At 38.1% G+C, this 8,651-nt stretch overlaps 1 protein-coding gene across 1 annotated transcript in view; it reads left to right on the top strand.

Annotated features, from left to right (window-relative positions):
- Nucleotides 1–8,239, top strand: part of CCDC178 (coiled-coil domain containing 178) — a 1,033,935-nt gene extending 1,025,696 nt beyond the window's left edge. Inside the window, exon 21 of the mRNA XM_085605687.1 lies at nt 1–8,239. This exon is cut by the window's left edge and continues 2,257 nt beyond it. The gene's annotated coding sequence lies outside the window, so the exon portion shown is untranslated.
- The last annotated feature ends 412 nt before the right edge of the window (nt 8,240–8,651 follow it).

The raw sequence follows: 8,651 nt of genomic DNA on the forward strand, positions 1-8,651 counted from the left end.
TTATGTTATGGGACATTTATAAAGCACAGCATTGAACCGAGTGTCTCTTGGCACTTTAGAATCAGGAGAGTAGCATTGAAGTCAGAAGAAATGTACTTATTCACCAAAAACCTGCTAAAAGTCTTTAAAGCTTTCTTGAATAGGGTCGATTCCGTGACTAAGCGAATCTCCACTGGGAGATCATTTCATTCATTTGGGGTCAATTGTTGAGAATCTGCTTCCTCCTATCCTTGTTCTCCGAAATCTAGGTACCAGCAAAAGATTGCGGAGGCAGAGCAGAGAGCCCTCCCAGGAGCATATCTGATTAGTTGTTTTCCTAAAAAGGATGGGGCCAGCCCCTTTAATGCTTTAAAAAATATGTACATTTTAAATGTAATCCACTGTTAATCAGTAGCCAAAGAAGGCTCTTCATTTAAGGAGTGATCTGTGTTTTCAAGAGAAATCCTAAAGACTAGCCTAGCTGCAGCATTCTGAATCATTTGAAGGCTTTCTAGATCACACTAAGAAATGGCGTAGAGTCGAGTGGTGTAAAGTATAAGGGCAAAGATTGGAGTGGTGTTCAGGGCCGGATTGGGAACCGAAAATCAGCCCTGGCACACTGCTCGGCCACCCCCCCTGGGGGTGGGGAGAGGGGAGCGACCGAGCTGTGTGCTATGGCCGATTTCGGCCGATTTTGTTACAGGGGGCCGATATTGCCGGCCCCCTGTAACAAAAACGGCCCGAGGGCCTAAAACCGGCCCCCACCTTGGCAGCCTACCGGGGAAATGCCCGGTGCCCGCTAAGGCCAGTCCAGCCCTGGTGGTGTTGAGTAGAGTGGCATAAAGAAGAGAGACATAGAGTGTATGGGCATAGAGTGGCATTGTGTGGATTGGACTTACTTAGAGTGGCATTGATTAGAGTGGAGCTGTATTGTGCGGCATAGGGTGTGGTGGAGTGGAATGGCATGGAGTAGAGTGGTGTAGAGTGTTGTGGAGTGGCATAGTGGTGTAGAGTGCCATATAGTTATATTGTGTGGAGTTGAGTGGTGTAGATTAGAGTGTAGTAGATTTGAGTGGATTGACATAGAGCAGAGTGGTGTAGAGTGCAAAGGCATGGGTGGCATAGAATGGAGTGACATGGAGTAGGGTGGCATGGTGTAGAGTGGTGTGGTGTAGAGTGGAGTATCGTAGAGTGACATTGAGTAAAGTGGAGTAGCATAGAGTGGAGTGGTGTAGAGTGGAATGGAATTGAGTAGAGGAGAGTGGGGTGGTGTAGCGCAGAGTGGCTCAGAGTGGAGTGCATGGAGTGGAGCAGTGTACAGCATAGTGGAGTGGTGTAGAGTTATGTAGAGTGGAGTAGCATAGAGTAGAGTTGCATGGAGTAGTACAGTTGTGGGTGTAAGGTACTAAAGCATCAATAGAGAACAGATATGTTGAACGCAACATAAATAAGAAGCTGTATGCCTGTGTTAAAGAAGGAAAGCACATTGCACATCCAGGAAGAATATTGAAACACTTATAAAATAACAAAATAGGGCATTGTAAATAGACGAGGAAGAACAAAGACGAGGAAAAACACATTTACTTGGTTCATGTTTCAGGGAGAAGCTAACACAAGAAATGAATGGAAGTCTACGGGAGCTACGCAATCCAAAGATTACAGATGAGAGTGACAACGAAAACAACTAATGGTATGCTGTGGGTGGGTTGTATGCCCACTGAATTGTAAACAATACGTCTTGCAGCACAATGACTGCGCTGTGTAGGCGAGTCCTAAAAATGAGGGATAGTAAAAGTTCACATACCGGATCAAACTTTGGAGAAACTGCTTGCTCTCACGATAGAAGAGCAATCATTTGACTTTTGTTCAGCAACCCCTCCCAGTCTATGGCAAGAGAAATGTAAATCACACCTCATCATTTACTGAGACTTTAGGTAAACAAGGTTTCAATTTATAACAGGTCAAGGTCAATTTATATGAAAACTTTTTTCTGATTCTGCTATGAACCTATTGTAAATGGGAGTTTAGGCAATGGATAACCCCTCCTTTACTTGAGCGTGCATTCTGAAGCTTGGATAGTTGAAATGATCCTTCTTAGGCTTCATTGCACTTTCTCTCTCTTGTAATCTTTGTTTTCCTTCTGTTAATTGTAAAAAGTCTAACTTAATTTCTGAAACGAACACTACTGCCTTAATAACCACAATCCAAAATGAACCATTGGACTGGAACAGCAATGTCTTGAGGTTCCTTCGAAAGTCTATGAGGTAGGGGGAGGTTCTAAGGTGTTGAGGGAGGGCGTTCCAGGTCTTGGTTTTCAGGAGTGGACTAATTTTAATACTTAACCCTACAAACGCCATTCTGCATGAGGCAGGTTGCATAACAAGTCTGCTTGCATGTGCCATGAAAACATCAATTACCGAAAGAGAGTTCTCCGCATATCGTCATCAGATAAGACACCAATGCAAGAGATGCCTGAGCTGGCATACCCAAGATGGGGGGTGCGCTGTGAGCTCCATCCTTACCTGCTCATTCACTGATGTTTAGGTGCTAAATTACAGCGCTTTGGCCATTTCAGAAGTAGATTCTAAAAAGAGAAAGTTCCTCTCTACAGCCTGTTGATGTTCCATCTGGTTTCCTTGGCTGAGAAGTGAGTTTCCTCTGGACTCCAAATCCTGTCAGGTGACTGCATTGGAGGCAGGATAGCCTGAGGAGAGGAGTCGGGCTTTATAAATCATTTTGGTTCTCTTAAAGGTGATTCCTTTTATACACTTTGCAGTTCTTAAAGGCGTACTGTGTCTTTTCTTTTACACTGCACGTTATTTAGGACTTTTTTTCTCCATTAAGGCCTCAGTCAGTTGCCCACTGCTCTAACAATAAGTACTGCTGCTGCATGTCATATCCAATTTAGCCATTGACTTTCCTAACATTGTTGAAATATATCCAATTCAGACTCATTGCATACTTCTCACAAAAGGAAGCAAGCTACTGTACCACCACCTGCTAAGTCTAAACTACTTGAGTCACAAGACAAGTCAATGGCACAAATTCTGGAAGACATTCAGGTGATTCATAGTAAAAGTGATGCTATTTGCTCTTATATTAAACACATTACAAGAGACATAGCAGGTCTTTCAATGAAAGTTTCTGATAATGAGAATAAAATACCTATTAATAAACCTGCAATTGCTCATTTTACACCTCATGTTATACACATTAAATCTATGAAAAAGATACTGTTGAATTTGGAAAATAGAAATCGCCTTATAACTTCTGCATCTTTAACTTGCCTGAGAAAATTGAGGGTCAGGATTGCAGAGCCTTTTTAGAAAATGTATTACCATCCTTATTGAAATAAAACTACCAGAGAAGTTTGAAATAGATAAAGCTCATTGTATACCCTCACAACGTGAACCTAACCAATCGAAACTATGACACGTCATATTTAAAGGGTTGCATTATCATCAGCTCATAAGGATAGGTAAAACTATCTGGGAAATTCCAGGCTTAATGGTGGAAGGCAATAAAATACACTAAAGTCCTTGCTAAGGAAACTGTTGCATTACGAAAGCAATTTTCTGATTTATGCCCTCGGCTTCGTGAAGCAGGTAATATATACAAAGTGTTTGATCTATCAGTCTTGTGAATATGGAAAAATAATATGTCTAAGTCTCTTTCTTCCCCTGCAGATTTGATTGCCTAATTGCATCTTCATGCTCCAGTTGTGCTGGATTCTCAAACTTCAACACTTGACATATAAGGGTTGATTACGATGTCGGGCAAACTTGCCTGCGCCCGACACCGTCGCAGAAACGGGACCGACCGACCTATGGTCGGCAGTCCCGACCGCCTGATTACGATGCGACCGAACACTGTTTGGTCACATACTCCCATACCTCTATAGGGAGCTCGTGATACGGCCATAACACAAACTCCCATAGAGGAATAGGAGCCTGTGTTCATCCCTTCACCCCATGGCAGGCACCTCAAGGTGCCTAACATTGTTTCCATTAGAATACTACTGTGCACACCTTTATTTTCTTTTTTTGTCGAACGTACTCATTCATGAACACTGTTCAGCGTGCAGCTCGGCTGCGTGATCCGCCCTGATTCACACTTGCATTGACAACTTGAGAAAATCGGACGTACATAACATTCCTTGCGCGGGCGCATAGCATTTTCTTTCATTAATACTGATTTTCAAATTTCAAGCAATTAATCCATGTACTCCAAAAACGTTGTAATGACTTCATTTATTTCCGATGGTAAATCACACATGAGACAATATGTCTTGGTGCCTGCCACAAGGTGCAGGGATCAATAAGGGGGCACCTATGGTGCCCCCTCGGCGCCCAAATGGAGGCTGAAAACAGAAGGGGGCCCTGCTAGGGGCCCCAAACATGCTTCCCGACAGGGTTTCCATGTCGGAAAGCCGGCATGGAAACCCTGACGGAAACTGTGCATCGTAATCCAGAAGGTGGAAACACCTTCTATTTGGATTATGGGCTGGTCTCCAACTAGCAGAAGGGTTCATGGATCCCGGCAAAAGCCAGACGGAATGACCAGACGGTTTCAATTCAGACCGGCGGCCTCATAATCAGCCGGTCGGAATTGAAACCAACGACACTTGTAAAGCGTCTGACCTAAGGTCAGAGCCTTTACGAGAGACATCGTAATAGGCCCCATAATGTTAAGCCGTATCGCTTTTGTAATAATCTTCTTTTCTTTAGCAGGTACTCTGGCACTCTCTCTCCAACTTGGATTGTACTTTCGCTGTCTCAATGTTTCATTTAGTGTTTTCTTCCATTAGGCTGATAATTGACACATCTGTTTTGTTTGCTTTGTTTGTCATTTCTATGATCTACTTTAGCTATATACTCCTTAGTTCTAATTTTCTATTTCTTTTCCTATCCTTTCCCAACTCTTTTTTATGACTAATAGGTACACTTTGATAATTGCCTCTATAAAAGTTAATAGTCACCATCATCCAATAAAGAGGAGGAAAATATTAGATAATTTATATAAATGTAAAGTGGATATATGTGTTCTACAATAAACTCACATTGATGATACTATTCTGGCTTAATGACAAAATCGTGGGTTGGCACTCTAGTTTTATCACCGGCACAATGGCATAACAATGGGCTGCCTAATAAACTACCAGTTACCATTTTAAATAGTAAACTTGATTCTGATGGTTGATATATGTATGTTCAAACACTAATTGGCAAATACTCTATTCACTTTTTTAATGTATATGCTTCTACATAATATGATACTAATTTTCGGAAATCCATTTCTTCAGAAATTTTAACAATTAGAAATGTTCCTCTTATTTTAGGTGAAAACTTTAACATGATTTCTGATCCAGTTTTAGATAGAATTTCAATAGTTAAATTTCACCCTCCATGGTCTTAAGCCCTGTTTGAAGCATTCCTAGCTAATACTAAGTTAGTCGATGATTGGAGAGTCACTTCTCCCACTGACAAGTTTTTAACTTTCTACTCAAATGCTCATTCTATATATTCTCGTATTGACTACTTTCTCTCCTCCAGGAGTTTATGCCATGCAATTTCCAGTCCTAAAAATAGAATCCATAACTATTTCAGACCATGCCTTAATTTAATTCTCTTTAACACTTGAGGATTTAAGCCCAACATAAACCCAAATGCAGAATGAATTTTGATATTGTACTATCTGATGCAAACCAAAACAAAATATGCTACTTCTATATACTTGCACAATAATCGTTCAAAGGATACCTTTAACATTACTCATTGGGATGCTTTTAAGGCGTGTATTAGAGGGGTTACCATCTCTTTCATGGCTACTGAGAATAAAATGTTCAACTAAAATATTAATAGATTAGAACATCAAATTTCCAAAGCTGAAAATATGTATTTATTATCTGCAGACATTCAAGGCAAAATAGAAGTCAAAAATAAAAGATATGAATATAATAGTTTGCTTAGTAAAAAAGCAGGTCTTTATTTGTGAACAGAAAGTAAATTTCCAGTTCAATGCAAACTAGCTGCATTTTTGCCAACTACGTATGTATCAAGAAAGTTAACCAGATACAAGCTAATAGAAGCCCAGATGAGCATTTACTTTTCTCTGTCACAGAAATAGCCACACAGTTTCAGAAATTGTATTCAAACCTTTATAGTAAACCTCACAACTTACTCAATTGCAACTTACCACCCTTATCCCACTCTGACAGATGTATTCTTGATGCTCCTATTATGAGAAAAGAAGTTTATAATGCCGCAGAGCTTTAAACACCAAAAAATGCCCTGGTCCTGATGGTATTCCAGCAGAATTTTATAAAACGTTTACAAAGCAAATTTTGCCTCTCCAGCTGACTTTGTTTCAGAAGATCGAAACTAAAGCTTCTGTGGAAGGATCTTTTAAAGACGCAATTAATATTGTTCTCCCTAAACCAGATAAAGATCCTATCTTAGTCTCTAATTATCACCCCATCTCCCTCATTAATCAAGACTGCAAATTGAATGCAACAATTCTAGCATCTAGACCTTCTCCTATTCTGAGCCATATTATTCATCCTGATAAATCTGGTTTTCTGAAAGGTAGATTATCTTCACACAATAAAAGATTACATTGTCATGTTCTTACCTCCCTTAAGAAATTTAAATGCTCCTTAGGATTATTAGCTTTAGATGCTGAAAAAGCTTTTGAGAAGATTCTTAGGAAATTCCTATTTAGAACATTGCAAAAAACTGTTTTTGGTGCTTGATTTACCTCAGTGCTTAATGCACTGTATAGTTCACCCTCAGCCACAGTTTTTATTAATGGCATTAATTCTTCACCTTTTTGCCTGTTTAGAGGCACTGGGCAAGGATGTCCGTTATCCCCCTTAATTTTGATTTCACTCAGCAAACCACTTTTAACTCTTATTCATGCTTCTATGGCTAATACATGCATTACCAGTAATGCTACAGTTCTTAAAGTTTATGCTTAGATATTTTTGATAATTATGCATTAGTATCAAGATATACTTTAAATATAAATAAAACTGATTTTTTTCCTTTTAATGAATTATGTACTGCAGATAAGTTACATGGCACTGATTTTATATGTCATACCCTGATTGTTAAGCATCTTGGTGTTTATTTTTTAAATGCAATAAAAAATACAGTTGAGTTAAATTGTAATACATTACTAACTGAAATTATGGATAAATTGGACAAATGGTCTTCCCTCAACCTAACATGGTGGACGAAAATCAAAGCAGTTAAAACGGTAATAGCTCCTCAAGTGCTATATGTACTATCAATCTTACAGGTTATTTTTCCTACATCTTTCTTTACCAAATATTAATAATCTCCTTATTAAATTTATTCGGAATAATAAGGTCCCAAAGATTAAATTAAAAACTTGACAAACTCCAAAATTAGAAAGGATTGGGTATCCCAGATTTTAAGAAATTTCATTTTACCTTTCTAACAAATAAAAATGTTTATTAGTGCTCTAATTGGGATCCTTCCTTAACACCATCATGGGTTTTAATTGAAAGAAATATTGTATCACCATTTCCTTTACATTATGCAATACAGCTCTCAATACCTAAAATGGTTCTATTCCAGGTCGTCAATGGAGTGTCTTTTTGGTGTTCATAGTTTATCTTGTCATATTGCTTCTAAAATCTATAAAAAATGGATTCATGCAACTTTTTAACATTTATTAAAACAAAGTGAATTCTATTAAGAATTGGCATCTGCCTTCTATATGTCAGACCAATTCTTTAATACTGAACAATTGTTATTGGACTCCTGTTAAGTTATATAATGTAAAACTAATTGCCAAACCTGATTGCTGGAATTGTAAATCCAAATTTGGTTTCTTGAAACATATGCTGTTTGAATGTCCAGTTATTTGTAAATTTTGGTCTGATGTCTGGTGTACAATCTCACAACTTTTTCATATTGATCATCCCCTTACATATGAAATTATTACTGGTTAATCTTTACTTATTACATTCCCACTTTCGTATATGGATGCTAAATTCTTTGATTTGTTATTTTGTTCTGCTATCAAATGCAGTGCTATGAATTGGAAACATGCTAATGATATATCTTCAAGCCAATGGTGGAATTAGATACTATTTCAGAGGAATGGAATTAAAGTTTCTCTTAATAAAAATAAGAAGCCACTTTCTATTAGATGTTTTACATGGTACACTCTGGATGTTTTTCTTAAGATTATCTAATTTAGTAACTAAAATGTATTAGATAATATTATCTAGGTAGACCTATGTATGTTTTTTGATTTTTTTGTAATTTATGGTTTGTGTATAATACTAGTTTAGATAATCATCTTTTCTTCCTATTGTATCATATATTTTCTTAGTTAGACGACTTCTTTTTACTGTTATTTTTGTCTTTCTCCTTATTATATGATGAAATTCAATAAAATATTTTGAACACAAAAAATGAAGAGGCACCAATTAAACTGTGTTTCTCCCTTTTTCTGACCCTCCTCATTCACCCCTAGCTTTCCGTAATATTTAGTCATACCATACCTGCGCATCATTTACGGAAGTGAAAAGGAGGGTTGGCTTAACATCAGTTTTGGAGTCATTTGGGGGCATATGTATCAAACGATTTTGTATTCGCAAACACTGCGAATCGCAAAAAAACAGCGTTTGCGAATACAAA

The sequence above is a fragment of the Triturus cristatus genome, chromosome 5_1 (genome assembly GCF_964204655.1).
Source record: "Triturus cristatus chromosome 5_1, aTriCri1.1, whole genome shotgun sequence".
In the NCBI taxonomy this organism is placed as follows: domain Eukaryota; kingdom Metazoa; phylum Chordata; class Amphibia; order Caudata; family Salamandridae; genus Triturus; species Triturus cristatus.